The following is a 22,911-nucleotide window of genomic DNA, read 5'->3' on the forward strand; positions in this document are numbered from 1 at the left end:
TGGTTTATCATTAAGAACTAATTCATCCCAGCTATTTTCATAATTCACTGTTGGTGAAAAACCGCGTCAAAAATAGTTTTTGCCTCAATGGAAATAGGTAAGAATATTACAACTCTATGCAAAATATTACAAATATATAACTGAAAATATATGATTGATTAAATAAAGTTACAGCTCTATAACTGAAAATACAAATAAATAAAGAAAAGAAGAAGATGAAAAGAATAGTAAAATTACAACTCTAAATGCTTTTAGGGAATAAATCCTAACACTTAGTCCATTCACGGTCAGAGGAGAGACCACACCGGAGAAGCGATGGAGAAGCTCAAACGTGCTCAAGACTTACCCCATCTCATACATACTAAGCATTATAAACTATGATGGGGGATTTACCTTGATACAGGGAGGAGGACTTAGTGCCCGCCTGAAGCTCCTCCTCGAGCTCCTAGTCTAACCGAGCCTCCTAGGTTGCTCGGGCGACATGAGCGTTCTCTAAGCGCTCACCCGCTTACTGCTAATTATACTTGTTGCAGGCCAGTCTGTCGATGTAATTGATGTGGACTGCAAGTATTTCCTGGGACTTGGTAGAGTTCCTGAAATGAGTCAGGTCCAAGTTGCTAATGCGCTGCCCCTCCAAAGAAGCCCTACATCAGCTAAGTTATCCTTTGTAACCAACTGGCTTAGCTCCAAGTGCACGTTCGGGAGCGCATTCATCGCCTCCAGGTGATCTTGGAAAGCCTGGACATAGAGTGTGCGATGAAAGGGACCTAAACAAAAGGAAAATCACTAAGTACAAAGGATTCTATGAGTTTCAGAGAAGAAAAGCTCGGAAGGTAACAAGGAACTTACCAACCCTAGAAAAGTCCAGGATAAGAGTATGGTTGGTCCGGAGCGAGAAGCCACTGTTGAAGAAGAAATGGTCTTTAAAATCACGTGTGTGGCTCTCATTGAGATGAGGGGCCTTGTATGTGACATTGGAGAACTTCATGAGTGTATAGAACCCATCAAGATCGTTCCCTTTATTCTTCGGGCAGGCTCAAAAGCTGTAGAGATATAAAATCTCTGTCAGAAAAGGTTCAAGCTAGTTTCTTCTTTGGTACAGGACATATAGGCCTGCGAGGACCCTGCAGCCATTGGGGATCAATTGGAAGTGAGTAGTCCCTACATGTTTCAAGAAATTTTCAAAGTATTGATGTAGGGGCAGAGTGGCTTCGGCTTGAAGGTGTGACTGGCACCAAGATCCGAGGTCGTAGACACTCTAGTGGGGTTAGCTCACCCCTAAATAAACAAGCATATAGTGTAACACCCTACTACCTTAGAGCCGTTACTAAGTGAGTTTAAAAATGTGCAATCACTCGCTAATCGAGATTTTAGGACAAAAAGTGTAATTAAATCATAAACATAGTTATAAACTTTGGAAATAACTTCATTTACTGAAAATCATAAAGTGTTCAACAATTGGGATCCCAAAATACTGTTTAGAAATATTTACAACGTTTAAATACAAACAAAGTTGACTAAACGACAAAATCTAGGGTTTGTCACAACCATCTCCCAAACACAATGACCGTGGTAGCCAGGCAGGCCAAACATGTACACGCCGCTTCATGCTTGCTACACTCATGGTTGGCTGGATTTCTCCTTGCCCTTACCTACACCACAGAGCACCCATGAGCTGAAGCCCAGCAAGAAAACCCACAAACAGATAACATATGCAAACCAATCACATAGCATATAAACAGGCCATCAATAGGCTAAACACATACAGCCAAGCCGACATAGGCGCTTTACCAGGCCCTGGGTTTGCGGTCCACACCGTGAGGATATCCCAGGTATCCTTTAGGGTCTCGCCCTAGCTACTCGCACTCCACGGGCTCAACGCTGCTCCCGGTCCCTTGCCGTACTCGGCCTCGCACTCAACGTGCCCATCGCCGTTCCCGGCCCATTGCCGTTCCCGGCCCCTGCCGACCTCGGCCTGCGTCATTCCTGACCTTTGCTGAACATTTACACAATAGCATTCATAGCATAATAAACATATACAGAACACCAACAAATTCAATCAAAGGGCAACGCCCTGCAATTCAAACATATTGGGGCTCAGCCCTGCATACAAGCTCTATGGGAACATGGGTTTTCTTACCTGCGTCCCGAGCTCTTCGAGCACCGATATCTCGAGCACAGTCCTCTAACTTGAGCCTCGTCGAAACCCTAGTTACAACACATTAACAATATTCACCCATCAAGTTCTAACCTTTTAAATAACTTTGATCCATAACTCTAATCTTCGGAACCTTGTATTCTATCAATCCGGGTGATAAAATCCATCCCGAGCCTTAACCTTTGAGTTCCCAAGCCTAAACACACTTTAAAACTCAAACTGGCACTAAGAGCCGCGACCCTACCCACAAGCGCCGCGACTAGCCTCGAAACAGAGGCTAGCACCTCCCTGAAGCACGCACGGGCCGCGACGCACTAGGCCAAGCGCCACGGCACGCATCCAACATCATGGCCTCCCATGGCCGCACACACACACGGGCCATGGCATGCTCCTCCTAGGGCCACGACCCTCGCCTCCAAACCCAGAAATCTTTATCTTTTCCTGCATTTTCCTCAAACCAATTCACCCAAAACCAAGCTAGCAATTCCGGATAATCATCACAGAGATTCTAGCCCAATTTTAACATCAAAACCCATCAAGAACCCACTCTAAAACTCAGCTAAACACCATTGCACAGATCAAATCCTACTCACATCCACTTCCTAAGAAAACAGAAGAAATTAACCATGATTCTCAAAGCTAAAGCTTATCCATACTGAGTTTTGATTCAGAGTTGATTCCCCTAAGTTCCAACTTCAATTCCTTAAGCTCCAAGCCCTGGTTTTCTAGTTAGAGTCTCCCAAGCTCTGCCCAATTCTAGTTCTTGGCTGACTTCTTTCCTTAGCTTATCCCCTTGAGTTTATCTTAGAGAGTAACTATGAGAGAGAGAGAAGCTATCTTCAGCTGAGAAGGGAAAATAGATGTCGGTTTCTAAGTCTCCAAAAGCTTCCTAGACTTTGTTTTATTTAACTTAAACTTTAAGGTTGCCTTAAGGCTCGGGGTACCAAAACGTCCCCGAGGGCAAAATGGTAAATTTCCCCAATATTCCTTCCTAGACATTCTAGCCTCAAATATATCTTTGAATATTAATTTCCATAACCCGATAACCCCATAATACATCTAATACCCGAAGTACCCCTCGACTCGCCCTAAGTCGGATTCTCAACCCCGTTGTGACTTTCTGGCTAACTGCTCCCGAGGATTGTCTCGGATCGTGCTACGCGGAAATATATCACATGCACATCATGTTTCTCACATTTACGTCCTCAACAGGCTAAATCACAAACATACCCCTAACATCCAAACGGGGCCCACATGCATATTTAATTCAGCTAAACATGCATCTTTATCACATATTCACATAATTTCACATATTAACACATTAAATCATTTATTGCCCTCCAGGCACGCTAATCAAGGCCCTAAGCCCTATTAGAAAATTCGGGTCGTTACATATAGTCTCTCGTTCTCCTAAGATACTTGAGAATGTGCTTTACTGCAATCCAGTGTTCCAAACAAGGATTTGATTGATAACAACTTACAATCTCTACTGCATAGCATATGTTGGGCCTAGTACACAACATAACATACATTAGAATTCCACTTGCTGAAGCATAAGGACACTTTCTCATGTCCTCTTCCTCTTGAGGTGTCTTTAGACATTTCTCTTTGGAAAGAGTAATTCCATGTTTGGACGGTAACTGGCATTTCTTGGAATTCTCCATAGAGAACCTTTCAAGCACCTTATCTTTACAATTAGCATGAGAAAGTGCCAAGAGTTTGTTATTCCTATCCCTTAGGATTCAGATTCCCATAACATAGCTCGCTTCGCCCCAAATCTTTCATTTGGAACTTTTCATCTAACCACTTCTTCATGTTTGACAATGTCTCTACATCCTTACCAATGATCAAAATCCTATCCATGTAAAGAACTAAGAAAACAATCACTTTGCCTTTGACATATTTATACACACATGCTTCATCGACATTCTGTTCGAAGCTGTATGTTTTAATTGTCTCATGAAAGGTGATATTCCAAGATCTAGATTCTGGGTTTAATCCATTAATTGATTTTAGCAACTTACACACCTTATGATCTTCCCCATTCTTAATGAACCCATCTGGTTGTATCATATAGATACTTTCATCAAGATAACCATTCAGAAAAGCTATTTTGACATCCATTTTCCATATCTCATAGTCATAGGTGGCAGCTATGAATAAGAGGATGCGAATAGATTTTAACATAAAACAACTAAAATAGTTTAAGATAAGAGGATGCGAATAGTTTAAATAATTATTTAAACTTAAGATAAGATCTTAACCAACTAAAATATAATTTATTTTTCTAACAAAAATAAAACAAGATAATTAATTTTTTAAATTCAAACAATTTAAAAAATAAATTAAATAAAAGATATTTTGCACAAAAATAGGGTCTAACTTGGGCACCAAGATTGGTGCACTAGAACTCTTAGGGTTGGCGACTAGTGAGCCTCAAAGGCTCGGCAAGCTTAGCCGTAGTGGATGGCTCGGCTGGAGATTGCACGCGAGAGCAGGGGACCGCCAAGAGCCTAGTGCGCGTAGGTGGCTGGGGCCGTGGTGCTCGGGCTAGTGCATGGCTCAGATCCCTCATCTCCTTATTCTTATTCTTCTCATGTGATTAGGATTTTTGAAATTCAAATTCCAAAAATAAAATTACAAAAATCCTATGCTCTTTATGGCTTACACAAGTTCTAAGAAAAATAATATTCAAATTCCTAACCTAATGACACCATATAATTAAAGATCCATTATTCAACCATACATTAAAAAAATACACCCATCAATTCAATATACATATCAACATACATATAAAAAAATACAAAAAACTCACACAACAGTTAATATATATGTATATGTAGACTGCTCTAGTACCAATTGTTGGTATACAATTAGAAAAATAAGAATACATAGCTGTAACGTCCCAAAATTACCTAATAAGTCTTAAGGCCTTGATTAGGGGGCTAGGATGAAAATATATGGAATTATATGCTTAAGTGTTATAGTTAACTGTAATTATGTGAATTATGTGATAATATGACTAGTTGTGCATGTTTAGGGGTATTAAATATGCATGTGGGCCCGTTTCTTATTAGAAGGGCAATTTTGGTAATTTGGCCCGTTACAGGCATAATTGTATATTTATGTGATATATGTGTGAGACCACATTATTATGTGGGTTTATTTGAGTTACTCGGCACGAGGCGATCCTAGGGAGCAAGTTAGCAGGAAAGTCACAACGAGACCCAATACCCAACTCGGGGCAAGTCAAGGGGTATTTTGGGCATTAGACATTTAATTGGGTTATCGGGTTATTTGGGTTATCGGGTTATGGAAATGAATAATTGGAGATATATTTGAAATTAGTGAGTTTAGGAGGAAATATTGGGGAATTTGACCATTTTGCCCTCGGGGACGTTTTTGGTACCTCGAGCCTCGGGATTCGCTTAAGTCATTTAAACTTAGGAAACAAGAGGCAAAATGTAAGAAACACTTAGAAACACTCCTCTGACCGACTCTCTCTCTTTTTCCTTCAATCTTTTTCTCTCAAACTTTCCTAAGCTTGTCCTTGAAGAATTAAGAGGATTTTGGGCTAGAAACACAAGAATTGAAGCCTAAACTTAGGGGAGTTAGCTCTGTTGCAGCCTATGGAAATTAAGCTTTAGATTATGTTTTGGTCATTAAAATTATGTGTTGTACTTGGCTGTTTTAGAGTGTTGTAGAACCTTTAAACTTGAGAATTGGCCTAGTGTTTTGAATGAGTTTTAAGGCTAGATTTTTGTTGGGTTTTGTTACTGGGAAGATGTTAGAACTATTGTGGTAATTGAATTATTGTTTAAGGGTGAATTTGGATTAGTTTGGATTAGATTTGGCTACTAAAATGGAAGAAATTCTGGGTTCGAAGGGCTAAGTCGCGACTTTGTTCTTAAGGGGTCTCGACTCAGCTTGAACCCAGGGCCTTAGGAGGCCTCTATTTGGGAGGGGCACTATGAATCTATAGGGCAAGTCGCGGCCTGCGCCTCTTGACAGAGGGGAGGAGGCTTGCTGTAGGAGGGGTGCGCTGTGACCCTCAGGGCCAGGTTGCAGCCCGCCTGGGCATTTTTGGCCTTGGGAAGTTTTTTTTTTAAAAGGGAACCTTTTCCTTAGGGCTCGGGATCGATTCCACTACCCGGTTTATTGGAACTCGAGGCCCCAAAGGCTAGGACTCGGTCTGAAATCCTTTATTCGATCATTGTTAATGGAATCCTATTTTATGGCTGTGACTTGGTTACTGCTAGGGGCTCATAACTGGGATCATACTCGAGGGTTGTTCATATTTACGCTTACTCGGACCCGAGGTAAGAAAACTACACCCAATACATGTTATATATGATTAGGGCTTGGCCTGATTGTTATCAATTATCTTGACGAGGGCTTGGGCCCGAGGACATTTATATTTAAGCTTTTGCTTCACATGTTGGTTGATATCTGCTTAAGTGCTTTATGACTGTTGTGTGAATTCCGTGGTTAGGGCATGAGGCCCCGTTAAATAAGTATCATTAATATTGTGAGAATGGTTATTTGATGGTGTTATCTGATTAACAAACATGCGTGCTTATTTGTTGGGATATGCCTGTAACGACCCAAAGTCACTAATAAGGCTTAAGGGCCTTAATTAGTATGCCGGGAGGGCATAATTGGTTTATGTGTGATTTAAATGATTAAATGCATGATTATGTGATAAGCATGCTTATATGATTATATGGATATGTGAAATGCATGTTTATGAGTATTAATATGCATGTGGGCCCTATTTAGCTTATAGGGGCATATTTTTAATTTTGGCCCGTTGAGGGCATAAATGTGATTATATGTGATAAATTGTTGAGACCACATTATTATGTGGATATATTTGCAGCATATGGCTCGAGACGGTCCTAGTGAGCGGTTTGGCGAAATAGTCACGGCGGGGATTTATACCTGGCTTGGGGAAGCATGGGGGTATTTTCGAGAACTTAGAAATTATATCGAGGGTTATTAGACATTGGGGAAAATAATTGGTGATTAATTGGATGATTGTATTTAAGTGGTAAATATTATGAACACTCGAGGAATTAGTAGGAAGTGGGAATAAATGACTAATAGACCCCTAGATTAAGTTAAAAGTTAGTAGTGTTTGGAGGGGTAAGTTGGTTTTTTTGTTAGTAAAGAATATAATCAGATCTTGTTAGAATAAGGCAGAATGTTGTGGAATATTGAAGAAAGAAAGAAAAACAAAATTAGTTTTCTCCCTCTCTCTAAACGATTTCTCCATTCTCTCCCTTGGGATTGAGTTGAAAGTTTGTAAGAAGTTTAAGGGGAAGTAGGCTGGGTGTTGGAGCTTGAAATTCAGAGGAAAGGCCAGCTAAATTTGAGGTAAAATATTTGGCCTTAATCTCTGAATATTGCTGGGTTCTTGTATATGAAATTGAATGGTGAATTGTTGGTAATTTTGATGAGGTTTCTGGGTTAGAACATGTGATAATTCTGAGTATATAGGGTTAATAGCTGATGATTGAGTGGGTAATTGATGTATAACTGCTGAGTTGTTGGGTGATTAAATGTGTGTAGTTTAATTCTGAGTTTGTTGCTGTGTGGTGTTGATTTTGGAGAGGTTTTGAGGGAAAAATTCTGGGTAAAACTTAGGTGTTCTTGGCTGGGAGAAGGAGGAGAAAACCCAGGTTCTCTCTGGGTTCACAGGGCGCACCACAACCCAGCCTGGGGGTGCCGCGGCGCATGTGGCTCTTTTGGCCATGGGAGCTCTTTGACTTGGGGTGCGCTGCGACTTTCTTGGCCAAGTCACGACTCGCCTCCCCTTTGGCTTGGGAGGTTGCTCTCTGACTTGAGGCAAGTCGCGACTTACTGAGCCAAGTCGCGACCCGCTTGGGATTTTTGAGCTTTGAGGTGTTCTAGGTATTGTTAGGGCTCGGGGGTTTAAACTTAGGGGCTCGAGACAATTTCTACTACCCGGTTTAGTAGAAATTGAGGTCCCGAAGGTTATTTTTGTTCTCTAGGTATTTTATTTATGATTAGAAGTTAATAGATATCAATGACCCTTGTGACTAGGTTTATCGCCGAGGCTCGAGGCTAGGGATCGTGCTCGGAACCAGTTCATCTTCTCTGCTCAAAATCAAAGGTAAGAAAACTGCACCCGTTTGTGTGGCAATGTTGGGACTAAGGGTTCCCTATACTTGTATGTAATGCTTTATGATTGTATTATGCCATGTGAGCATGAAATAAACAACCTAAGAGTGCTGAAATTGATATTTGCGCACAGGACGCGGCTCAGCCACTGGTAGCTAAGGTTAACTATATAATCACTGAGCTCGGCCTATGTGAGCCGGAGTCAGTGGAATAAACAGAGGGTGCGGCCTAAGGGCGCCAACCCTGGATGTTGTATGATATATTTACTGTTATTAATCTGATGATTATGACATGTTGATTACTTGAATGATAGATTGTGGGTTTGTTAATTGATATCATTGATTATGTGAACGTTGTGATCTGCTGAGTATCTGATTAATGATTTGTGAATTGTTTAATTACTATTATTGGTTATGCTCTGTTATATGCTTTTCTTGTTGGGCCTTGGATCACGAGTGCTACGTGGTGCAGGTAAAGGAAAGGGTAAGCTGGACCAACCCTAAATTGGAGAGCTCTGGGGGCGGAATGTATATAGTCGGCTGCTCGACCGCCACGGCCGAGGGGTGATACAGGGATAGGAGACCCTAAAATGCCTATTTTTCCATTAGAGTGGCTTATGATTGTACGTATCCTATGAAAATTTTGTAAAATGTTATTTAACCCTGTTTTTGGGATCCCGTGTATCAAACACTTATTTAAATGAAATTGATCTTTTATGACCAAAATCTTTTAACCCTAGTTCGATTATGGTCTTAGTGTCACATTTTTAACTAAATGATTTGATTAGCAAGTCTTTCACCTTTATAAAAACACAATGTAACAGTCTTGGTTATCCAGGGCGTTACAATGCCTAACTATATCTATTTTTGTATTATGGTCTGTATTCATGGATCAGGGCTTGACTCATTAGTCAGGGACGACAATAGCGTGCTGCGCACTGGCGAAAGGCTTAGGCCTGAACCAGAAACGTATTATTACGTTGACCGACCCTATGGTCAATGAAATATTAAAGCGCTAGGTACACTGGACTGGCTCTATGGCTAGTTACTCAAGGCTAAGGGAAATGGCCCCAGGTGACTCTATGGTCATGTAGCTTGGGCATAGGGCCCCAGGATTGACTCTATGGTCAATTGTTTAGGGAAACGGCCCCAAATTGATCCAATGACCACTTCTTTGTAACTAAATGGTGATATTTGTAGGTTGATATCGCTGGACATGTTAGATGGGTATCTGGAAGTTTATATATTCTTTGTTTATGCACATGTTGAGTTTTCTTGTTGAGCCTTGGCTCACGGGTGCTTTGTGGTGCAGGTAAGGGGAAGGGAAAGCTTGACCAGCCATGAGTTGGAGAGCTTCGGTGGCAACATGTACATATGCGGCTGTTCGACCACCATGGCCGGGGAATATCTCAGAGGAACTAGGGTTATAGCCCTATTTTTGCCACTTAGGCTGGCTGAATGTAATTTTTGATGAATATTCACTTTTTTTTTTAAAAAAGCTTGGTTGTAATATTTTGGGATCCCAAGTTTGTATGAAACTTTTTATATAAAAGTCAATGGTTCATTTAACCAAAATTTTTAACCCTAACCATTGACATTAACCTTAGTTACACATTTTAAACCAAATGACTTAGTTAGCAAGTCTGACACAATTTAAAGTACACAGTGTAACAATCCTAGATTAGGGGGATGTTACAACAGTAGAATCAGATCTTTTAAAAATTTATTAATACCAGCCAGGATCATACGTATATAGATATATTAAATAACACATAAAAAAGAATAGAGATTACCTCTCCTAGCCTATCAAGTGTCCTTGAATCTTTTCATATAAATCAACGATCTTCCTATCATTTCTGAAAGCTCATATCTTAGCCTTCCAAGCCATCCTCAAACACACAATGAAATGTGTGGGCATGTAGGATTCAAATGTTGATTTAGACTATGTAGATGTACTTAGCACATGAGAACTAAAGATGATTGAGAAGAGAGAGGCTATAGAAATTTCTAGAATTTTAGGTTTAGGAAGTTCTATTGTTTCTTTTCTTAGAGAGAGTCTGACAGTCAAAATAACTTAATAAAAACTTATTATGAAAGTATCGTTTTTTTTTTCAGTTTTATAAGGATAATTAACTAATTTAATTACTCTATATTTTATTTAAAATAAAACTGATCGATCACAACTTATTTAATTATTTAATTTAAATCATATTTAAAAATACTAATTAAATAAAAAAATTATTTAAAATTCAAAATTCAAATTCAAGGGATAGAAAATATCCATGGTAGGCGCAACTCACTATGCAGTACAATGAGTGGTGTGAGCCACTTAGTGACTCTCCATGATTTTCTCATTTGTTTATTTAATTAATATTTAAGATAATATATTTTTCCCAAAATAAATATCACTTGATTAAAAATTAATTTTATCTTAAAATATCAGTTTTAATTAAATAAATATCTTATAATAAGATAATAATTAAACTCTCTCTACATATGAATCCAAACATGATTAATATTTATTTTAACATAGTATTTTTCAGAATAAAAACTATATAGTTAATTAATTCAAAATTAATCAATTGCTCATAATTATTTCCTTGCCCTGGAAAACTAATTCCTTTGCAATTTAGTCTTTCTCTCTACAAACCTTCCTTATGATATCCTTACTCTTGACAGTGTAGGACATATGTGACTTGGGGACCGTGGACCTGTAATACGAAGCTCCAATAAACCAGATTATTAATCAAACTCTTTAATCTAATAACTTATTTATTAATTCCATTATTACTCCACAATAAATATGGAATTGCACTCTAAGTAGTTATAGAATTATATATATAGAGTTTTCTTTGTAGTCCATCGATATAATCAATAAATGTAGTTTTGTCCACCATTTATTGATTCGATAATTAGAGCTAGTCAAAATTACTGTTTTACCCTTGTAATTACCTCTTGATCCTTAAGTACCATTAGTTCACTAGCGAATAATTAATCTATAATCAAATTATAGATTTGAGCTCAATAACTATTCAGTTTCAGAATTAACCCTTAAGAGAACCAATATTCGATCTGTTAGGAAAGTATGGATTCCAATCTTTTAAATCATGTTTCCAACCATTCATGATATTGAATATCCAAAACAAAAGGCACTAGCCTCATTATACTAAGAAACCTTAACGAGTGAATCAAAAGATTCAATAAGCACAAACATGAGTTCATGACTACTCAGGATTTAGACTGATCTACAATTGATCATCTATTATGATAATAATTAAATCTTTATGGAAATATGTAAGTTTATAAAGATAATTAATTCATAACGGTCCTGTCATATATAATCTCTATTATATGCAGTACCTTCACCAAGATGTCTATCCACATCAGTAATCCGAATCTAGACTACTTGTCCCGTATGCTTAGTAAACCATACTAGTAACCATTCATTAGAGATTCCTTACTTTAATATGTTACTGACTATTTGATTCATTGAATATGATCTTAATTCTCTTGTACTAATACAAGATCATATAATAACATTCAAATATAATTAAATTGTACTTTTATTTAAATCAATAAATTGTCTTTACATGATTTTAGGGAATAAATCCTAACACCGAGTCCAATGACGGTCCGAGGAGAGAACACACCGGAGAAGCGATGGAGAAGCCCAAACATGCTCAGGACTAACCTTATCTCCTACAGACTTAGCGTTATAAACTATGATGGGGGATTTACCTTGATCTAGGGAGGAGGACTTGATGCTCGCCTAAAGCTCATCCTCGAGCTCCTAGTCCAACCGAGCCTCCTGGGTTGCTCGGGTGGGATGAGTGTTCTCCAAGCACTCATTTGCTAGCTACTAATTATACTGGTTGCAAGAAAATCAATCGATGTAATTGATGTAGGCTACAGCCATTGCCCGAGACTTTGTGGAATTCCTAAAACAAGTTAGGTCCAAGTTTCTTATGTGCCGCCCCCTCCGAATAAGCCCTACATCGACTAAGTTATCCTCCATAACCAACTAGCTTAGCTCAAGTCCCCATCCGAGAGCGCATTAATCGCCTCGAGGTGATCTTGGAAAGCCTAGACATGGAGTGTGTGACAAAAAGGACCTAAACAAAAGGAAAATCACTACGTACAAAGGATTCTATGAGTTTCAGAGAAGGAAAGCTCGAAAGGTAGTAAGGAACTTACTGTTGTACCCCAAAAATACGACCTGAATTGCTCAGCATAGGTATAGCTGGCAGACAAGCGTATGAAGAAAGCATGCAAATAGAATATCTAGCTAACTCTGAAGTGAGCAGCTCGAGTCAAACTTGACAGCTTATGACAACCAGATAGTCTCCAAATCGCCTCTCGTGCCAACAACTTAGTTTGAGATGTGAGAGAACCAGATCACCTTCGTGAAATTCTAAGCATGACCCATATCAGTTCAGATTAGTTCTTTGATTCTCAGCTCAAAAGAAGTGTTCAGCTCGCGGAAGCCCGATCATGTCACAAAGTGAAGGATCCCAAAAGACTCAAAGATTCCTTATGCATTCATTAATGCTCAGATATTATTCTGTATTTATTACCCGATATTGGGGACATAGAATCAATATGCATTAATGTATTTATGTGAATGGGACGTTACCCAAAAATGTATGTTACCATATTTATGCACGGTTACCCAAAACTGTCCAGGAAGAATTCCCTATAAATACAGGGGAGAATGGACAAAAAGGGGGATGAACATCTTGTATACCGAAACTCTGGTGAAATTGTGACAAACAATCTCACAGTGAGAACAAAATAGATCAATAAGAATGAATACTGGACTAGTTGGATTTTAACTACTGAACCACGAAAAAGTGTGTGAGTACTCTTGATACTTTCTATTTGTCCAATTACGATTTGAAAAAAGCCTAATATCTCTATTTTCGGACTCCTTAATCCACTGCTGGCGAAAAATTGCATCAAAAAATTGATGCTTTCATTGAGAGAATATTAGGCTTAATTACCCACGTAAGTTTCACCTAATAGTTACCATGGTGGTCACCCGATCTATGCATGACAATGAGATAGAGCAACCTGATGATTAGGAGGCTCACCGTACGACCATCCCCATTGGAGAAGGCTCATCTGCACAAGGCAATCTTGGAAAACAACATGTGGACCAAGATGATTCTGGGAACTCAGCCTCTCGATCACCAAATCGCCATCCTGGGTATTTGACAGCCATCGAGATGGAAAATAGCAATTTAAGGAAACATCCTGCCTAGGCTAATGATACGTATTTAATTTGTCTATTTTTAATTCATTATTCATCTATGATTATGCACTTGATTATTTGTTTATATATGTTTAATAAGTGTATTTTGTGTTTTTAGGACTTCCAAAACATTTGGGTGAAAAGTAATGAATTTGAGATGTTTTACAAGCAATGGTTAAGCTTGGAATTACAAGTCTGAAATTTCACACTTGATTTTGATAATTTTACAATGCTCTTTTGAAATTCTTTCAAGAAATATAAGTTTTAGATCTTTTTCTTAGCTTTCCATAACTTTTTTAATTGTCCAATTACAAGCTATATTGAGGACATTATGGTTAAAATACTGTTAGTGGCTGCAACTGAAGAAAAACAAAAAAACGGAAAAAATACCAGCACAATCCCAGGCCGCGACCACACCAACAGAGTCCAGCAGTCATGGCCAACAATGTCCCAGGCCACGGTCGAAGCCCGATTTTATGGAAAATACATGTTCCAGTGGCTGCGCCGACGATCATTTTTTTCATTAATTTTTGAATTTTAAATTTATTTTGAAAGAGATTTTAAAGGGGTTAGGGTTAACTTTTATAACAACTTTGGATTGCAAATTTTAGAGGCTAGAGCAGCAGAGGAGGAGAAAAGACATCATCATCTACATTCTTCAATTTAGTTTTTCTTTCTTCTTAAAACTCCTTTATTTTCATTTAATATTTATGTTTGTGAATATGGATGTGATTATGGAGTAGTTTTCTTTATAGTTGAGGGTTATTTCAAAACCCTAGCATGAGATCTTGAATGCATTGATAAATTTTATTTCTTCTATTCTCTTATATTAAATTGTTTCTATTTTTCTAATTTTATGCTATGAATATTGTGAGATCTTGTTAGGTGACCAACTAATTAGGGTTTTGAATTATTCTACTATCATCTTAGGATTTCTATTCACCTAATACTTTAGGATTTTAAGTAGAGTGATAAATTGCAATTAGGGTATTGTGACAGGTATTTTAATTGTGATGAAGAATAAAACCTTAGTTAAATGAATTTATTGCTTAGATTAACTTGTTTCCATTGAATGTAATGTTTTTCCTAGGTTAAATAGATCGCATGCTTGGTAAAAAGGATTAATTAAGAGCGCAACTTTAATTAATTATATTAGGAAAATTGGGATAATTGACTCCTTAAGTGTTATTTGCGGGGTTTATAGTTTAATTGGGAATATGGAATATTATTCGTCAATGTTGATAGATTGATTCTTGAAGGTGGAGAATAATTCTTAAATGTTTTCTAAAATTGCATTTTCCATTGTTATTTGTTTATTACTTTATTTTATGTTATTAAATCTTGAAACAAAATATCATATTTAATTCTTGTTTTTATTTTGAATGATAAATTGAATAATATTCCTCGTGGGTTCGACCATTACTACCACTTTACTAATAATATTTAGTGAGTCATAAGGAATAAATATATATTTAAATTTGATACGGCATACGACACCCATCAAATATTTGGTGCCGTTGCCGAGGAAGGGAAAACTGCCTGTTTTATTTTTATTTGTCATTTCTTTAGTTGTTATTTGTGTTTGTGTTGTTTAGTTGTTTCTAGTGTTGTTTTTAGGTTGTCATATGCATGGTTGTGTTGAAAGTTGTCTATCAATGGTAAAACTTCTGATTAAGATGAGACTACTCCTAGGAAATTGATGAATTCTGCATGAATTGCGTGCTTAACTCTTTTGTAGTCGTTACTTAAGCTTGATCTTCGATTTTTAAACATAACGTGTGTACAATTAGATTTACCTTTTCACTAGTATTTGGAGATATTTATGCATGCTATTACTTATATATAGTTTCGACGGCTCTAGAAACTATTGGTTAATTGTTTGAGGCAAAATCCTAAGTACACATGATTAGGAAGATGATTAAGGCATGTTCTTTTGATTGTTTGAGCCTTTCAAGCTTACCTATGAAACTGAATATCCTAGTTTCCCATTTTTGAGCCATAATGACTAATCTTTTTCTTTTATAAGCCAATTTCTAAACCTTTTGCGGCTTAAATTTTTTTATCCTTTTTGTGACCCATTAAACCATAGTTTTATATGAATGTGTTGATTTTGTGGGTTGGGTTATGGATTGTAAGAAGGGGACAATTTGTATTGGTTTATTGGATTGTAATGTGAATGTATATGATATAATATTTCTCCCAATGAAGTTGAAAAAAAATAAAAAAAAAAAAGGAAAAAAAAGAAGAAAAAATATGCATTGAAAAAAATGAGAAAAAAAGTTTGCAAAAGTATAAGTGTGGGAGAAATAGTTCGATCGATGTGGAAAGAAGAAAAGGTAAAGGTTTTGTATTCTTGAATTGTATGAGAAACTTGTGGGAAGATCTAGAAAATAGAAAAAAAAATAGGCTATGGTGTGATTTAAGCTTTAATATTCATTTTTCATCTACCTTTAACCTTAGTCTTACATTACAAGCTTTTAAAGACCTTTTGATTCTTGATTATGTGTGTTTATATTAGTGGAGAATAATTGGTTAATGTCTATGGAGTGGATTCTTTTCATGAAAATATTTACTATACAAGAGACTTTAAAACATACTTTGGCATGTATAAATTGATTCGAATGTTTGTGTTTTGGTTAGTTTGATTGTGCATAATCATAAGAGATCAAGTTTAAGTGGTAACTAGCATTGAGTTGAAATTTTGAGGAATGTGGAATTTGAATTTTCCATATGACTTATTTGTATGATAAATTTTTGAGACAACTAGCGCTTTCGACAAAACCATTGCTTATGTGTTTAGTTTTTATTTTGTTTGCTCGAGGACAAGAAAATGTCAAGTACGGGGGAACTTGATAAGTATCGAATTTTTCTACTTTTAATCCATTATTCATATATGATTATGCACTTGATTATTTTTTTATATATGTTTAATAAGTTTATTTTGTGTTTTTCGGACTTCCAAGACATTTTGGTGAAAAGTAATGAATTTGGGATGTTTTACAAGCAATGGTTAAGCTCAGAATTATAAGTGTGAAACTTCACACTTGATTTCGATAATTTTCCAATGCTCTTTTGAAACTCTTTTTATAAATATAGGTTTTAGCTATTTTTCTTACCTTTCCATAGTTTTTTGAATCGTCAAATTATGAGCTATATCGAGGAAGTTATGGTTAGAATACCATCAGTAGTTGCAGCTAAAGAAAAATGAAAAATTGGAAAAAATGCTATGGTCACGACCTACCACATCGCAGGCCGCAGCTACACCAACAGAGTCTAGCGGCCGCGGCCAACAATGTCCTAGGCCGCGATCGGAGCCCGATTTTCTAGAAAATACACGTTCCAGTGGCCGCTACCGCCAAGAAACATTGGTCGCGGCTAGGGATCAATTTTTCTTTAATTTTTGAATTTTAAATGTATTTTTGAAAGGGCTATTAACGGGGTTAGGGTTAGCTTTTATAATAACTTTGGATTGCAAGTTTTAGAGGCTAGAGCAGCAAATGAGGAGAAAATACATCATCATCTTCAATTTAGTTTTTCTTTCTTCTCAAAACTCCTTTATTTTCATTGAATATTTATGTTTGTGAATATGAATGTGATTATGGAGTAGTTTTCTTTATAGTTGAGGGTTATTTCAAAACCCTAGACATGAGATCTTGACTGCATTGATAAATTTTATTCCTTCTATTCCCTTATATTAAATTGTTTTTATTTTTCTAATTTTATGCTATGAATATTGTGAGATCTTGTTTGGTGGCCAACTAATTAGGGTTTTGCATTATTCTACCATCATCTCATGATTGTTATTCACCTAATAGTTTAGGATTCTAAGTAAAGTGATAAATTGCAATTAGGGTATTGTGACGGGTATTTTAATTGTGATGAGGAATAGAACCTAGGTTAAATGAATTGCATGCTTAATGAATTTGTTTCCTAGATTAACTTGTTTCCATTGAATGTAATGCTTTTCCTAGGTCTAATAGATCGCATGCTTAATGGATTTATTTCTTGGTAAAAAGGATTAATTAGGAGTGCTTAACTTTAATTAATAATATTAGGGAAACTGAGACAAATGACTGCTTAAGTGTTATCTGGAGGATTAATAGTTTAATTGGGAATAGGGAATATTATTCATCATTGTTGATAGATTGATCATCGAAGGTGGAGAATAATTCTCAACTATTTTCTAAAATTGTATTATTCATTGTTATTTGTTTATTACTTTATTTTATGTTATTAAATCTTGAAACAAAATCCCCTATTTAATTCTTATTTTTATTCTGAATGATAAATTGAATAATAGTCTTCGTGGGTTCAACCCTCACTGCCACTTTACTAATAGTATTTAGTGAGTAATAAGGAATAAATATATTTAAATTTTTTATACGACACCCATTAGCTAACAAGAAGATTGAGGAGATCTTAGCTCGATTACCCCCTTTTGCAACTGATGTTAACATCGGAAGGAGGAAAAGTGGGTCCCATAGTCCCACAGAAATAATAAGCCTAATCTCAGTCGCTCTGTCAGAACTGCAACTCTGTTCTCCATACCTTCTGAGTGGATTCAGTGAGATACTCAACCTGCCAATCCTCACAGGAATTGTCGACCTCATGTTAGTTGGTCTGTTCAAACTGCAACCCCGAGTTCTGTACCTTTTGAATGGATCCCACAGAATGCGCAACCTACTAACCCTTGCAGGAATAGTCACTCAACTCATAGTCCCAGGAACCAGCCTTGCCAAACAGGACGAGCCAGGACTGATTCGAGGAGACAAGACTTCCTAGAAAATCCATCAATGTCGCGGCCAAAACCTCCTACACAGAGAAATGAACCAGCACTGCCTCCAACCTAGGAAATTGGAGTAGACAAAGGGCGAGCAAATCTTGTCTGTCCCGATGGAAGAAGGATATCTTCACCAATAAGGAATCCTCCATTGCCAATTCGACATCCAACACCACTTGGCCAATAGAGGAATGTTACAAATTGAGGGGATAGCAGAAGGAATCCTCCCCCCTCAGAAGACATTTATATCCCACGGTTTCACGCTAATAATCTAGGTCCTCGATCCCAGCAATGATCTGTAAGGTTCACAAATGGAAGCTACTAGACAAAGAGCCATCATAGGGGCATGCATGAAAGAGACCTGAGGAATCACCTAAGTTCTGTACAACGCCTTTGCTCTGACCCAAATTCTGACCTGCGTGATCATCTGAACTTGCAAAGAGGATGTCTAGCTCGCCAATATGATTTGAGTTACACTTAGGCCAGGAGACCCATCTATTGTACATCACAATGGGAATGTCCCGCCTAACTGAGCTTAAGCGTGGAGGCATAATAACCCATCTAAAGCAAACAACAGGATGGGAGCTAATAGTCAACTCCTGAATAACCTAGACGCTAAGGATACAACCCTTGAATGGCTGGCCCTAATGGAAGAGTAGATGAAGAAACTCCTATCTGGAAAAGGGTCAATGATTGTGATTCTGATGAGGAGCTTGAGCGTTTTGTTCCTAATATTAGAGCAATTCCGTATCCTATTGGCTTCAGAATGCCGACCATGCCCATATATGATGGAAACATCAACTTGTCCAATCACATTGGGACCTTCAACACGTTATTTAATTGTAACATCCCAAATTTGCTAATCAGGCTTAGTGCCTTGATTAGTTTGTCGGAAGGCCATAAATGGATATTATATCCATTTCTATGATTATATGCAAGATAATGTGAATTATGTGAGTTATATTATGATATGACTAGTATAGCATGTTTAGGTGTATTAAGCATGCATGTGGACCTGTTTCTTATTAGAATGGTATTTTCGTAATTTTGACTCGTCGGGGGGTGTATATGTAAATATATGTGTTTTGTAATTTAGACCACATTATTATGTGGATATATTTGAGTTATTCAGCATGAAATGATCCTAGTGAGAAAATTAGCGGTGTAGTCAGACTAGGGATTAATACCCAACTCGGGGTGAGCCTAGGGGTATTTTGGTAATTTAGTACATTACCGGGATTTGTCGAGTAATGGGAAGTTATTTGATCATCATTTGGGGATATTGGAATTAATTGGGAAATGTGGTGTTAATTGTGGATTAGTTGGAAATGGTGGAAAATACTATTTTTCCCATGGGGCATTAAAGAGTAAGGGTTTAGGTAATGGACATTTTGGTCATTTCACGCCCATGCAATAGCTTAGTCTATTGGAAGCCTTCAGAATGAGGAAATCAGATAACACTAAAACACATTCTCTTTCTCTCTCTCATTTTATCTCCCTCCCTCTTAGTTTAGTTAAGTTCTTTGAATTTCAGAGGAGATTACTTGAAATTGGAGGCTTAGAGCTGGGAATAGGAGTAAGGTGCAGCTTAGGGCCAAATTGCTGTAGCGTCTCAAAATTTTACTTAGCTAGATAGTAGTGGTAGTGGTAGTGGTAGTGGTGTGGTAGTGGTAGTGGTAGTGGTAGTGGTAGTGGGAGTGGTAGTGGTAGTGGTAGTGGTAGTAGTAGTAGTGGTAGTGGTAGTGGTAGTGGTAGTGGTAGTGGTAGTCGTAGTCATAGTAGTAGTGGTAGTGGTAGTGGTGGTGGTAGTGGTAGTGGTAGTGGTAGTGGTGGTGGTGGTGGTGGTGGTGGTAGTGGTAGTGGTAGTGGTAGTGGTAGTGGTAGTGGTAGTTGTAGTGGTAGTGGTAGTGGTAGTGGTGGTGGTGGTGGTGGTGGTGGTGGTGGTGGTAGTAGTGGTGGTGGTAGTGGTAGTCATAGCAGTAGCAGTAGAAGTAGAAGTAGCAGTAGCAGTAGCAGTAGCAGTAGTAGTAGCTTATAGTATTTTAGTTTTCGTGGATATTGGTTCAAGCCGGGATTTAGTTGGAAACTCATAGAAACAGTTATAGAATTTATAAGTTTAACCTATAGTTTAGACATATTAATTATAACATAAGGTTTGATTAATATAGCTGGTCCTAGAAATATTATTCATTATAACCTAAGGTTTAGATAGAACTAATAAGAACGTGAAACTTGTCACAAGCACGTTTATTAAGGATTTAAGCATTTTGAATGAATAATTTAATAAAAGATAATTCTAGAAGCTCTAGAACCTTCCAGCAGCTGTTAGGATTACGTTTTACTAAGTCAAAGTTATTTTAACAAACTTCAAGTGTGCTGAAAATGTGCAAAAACGTGTTTAAAATATCAGCGTATGCTGATATATCACAGCTATAGGGGCCGATATGTCGCCTACGGATGATACGAAAAACACGTCAGTTTTGCACGAACGAAACCGCGAAAGCTCGGAGCATAGGTAGGGGGGATATATCTGTAATGACCCACTACTCTAGACTATTTGGACCATTAACGAAACTATACATAAAACTTACATTTTTATGAAAATACCATAATTTATTGAGTAACTTGCAAAATAAGAGTTATTTACAAATAAACAGAATACTAAGAAGGATTATGGGATCCCATTGTTTTTAAAAACAAAAGATGATTTAAAATAAAAGACATTACATAATTGGTGCGGAAAATACACATAAAATCATAAAAACATAAAATGAGACTACATCCTCGAATCGAATAACGCTCGGCCCCTTGACTCCATTCACCATCGATACACATCCTCCAAGCGTCACGAATCTTACCGCCTCTAAAGCTTATTTTCCTGCACATAAAACAGAAAGGAATGAGCCTAATGCCCAGCAAGGAAAATCTAACACATAGTCATACACATAATTTCATAAGAAACATAAAGACTTAACATAATACATATAACATACACTTATTATAATGGCCATTATTACTTGGGGTCCCATAGACTAGACAAGCATATGCCCATGGAATTAGTGGGGTCCTACTAGCTAAGTAGGTCATATGCCCATAACCCATTTGGGGTCTTGTTAGCCATATGGGCCATATGCGCAAGCCTACAAACATACATACATATCATAACACATTTAATAACATAAAACATATAGATAACATAAGCACATAACATATTGATTCTAGCCTATTTTCCTTACCAAAGTTACCGGGATATACTGGACTGAGTTAGGACTTTTGGAACACTCCTAAAACCATATGAGAAAGAGTGAATTTAAGAAGAAGAAGAAATGAAAATGAATAGGAAGACTAAACCATTAAAAGAAAATATGCTTACTACAACTTAAGTGCTTAAGAACTTGGATTCCCTAACCAAAATAAGAATGAGGTTAGGAAATTGAGTAGAAGACTAAGAGAAAGGAAACATAATACAGAAAGGAACTAGAGTTTTGGTTACCTCAAAGACTTGAAAGACCAATCTATACCTCCACCGAAATACTATAGAGCTCACTTCCCAAAGTGTTTGATAAGCTTATGATGTTTAAGCTTATAGTTTTTCCCAAACCAGGTGTTTATACTCTCACACTCACTTAACACTAGAAGCTTCTGAACTTAGAGCAAATGGTGAATAATGGCTGGGTACTAGGTCCTATTTATAGAGTTTGGGAATGAAAATATCTTGATTTTACTTGAATAAAAATATTGGCTTTTTAGGTGAAAATCATTTGAATAATCGTTCAGCAGAGGCTGAAGACTCGTTCAAAAGATGCTGGACTGTTGAAGGAGTTTGAATGGCTGAAAGGAAATGAATTCAAAAACATTTGAAAACATACTGGAGGAGGCGATATATCGCCCCCTGTAGGCGATAAATCGCTTGGGCCAGTATGCCCGAGGCGACCGTGCATCGTTTCGTGTTTTCCGTATTTACGTGCTGCGATATATCACCCCCTATAGCTGCGATATATCGGCACACGCTGAATAATTAAACACAAAATTACACATTTTTAGCTAAGTTTGAATGGAGTAAACAACCTTGACTAAGCCCTCAACGTATTCAAAGCTGCTGACTGACCCTATAACATTCAAACTTTACCCTTATTTAATTTAATCCTCCAAAATACTTAATCCTTAATTACCATTCATAACATCTGCTTAAAATCCTATTGGTTGATGTCTAAACCTTATAATATAATAAATATAATCCTTAATATCAGTCACATTAATCAAACCTTAGGTTATACTTAATATTCTTAAACTATAGATTAAACTTAGAAAATCTATAAGTACTACTATGAGTGTCCAAATAATTCCCGGTTTGAACCAAAAATCCACAGTTACAAAGATAATACTAAACATACTATAATACTACTAAACAATTAGCTAAGTAAAGTTCTTGGACTCTACAATATCGCCTAGGGCAGGCGATATATTGACTCTTGGAGCCATTTTTTGAAACTTTGTGGATTTAAATTAGAAACAGCCCTCAACCACTTGGACTTGCTCTTGAACATTTTTGACTGAGTTCTGGGCATCTGTTGAACAT

The sequence above is a fragment of the Humulus lupulus genome, chromosome 1 (genome assembly GCF_963169125.1).
Source record: "Humulus lupulus chromosome 1, drHumLupu1.1, whole genome shotgun sequence".
Lineage (NCBI taxonomy): Eukaryota > Viridiplantae > Streptophyta > Magnoliopsida > Rosales > Cannabaceae > Humulus > Humulus lupulus.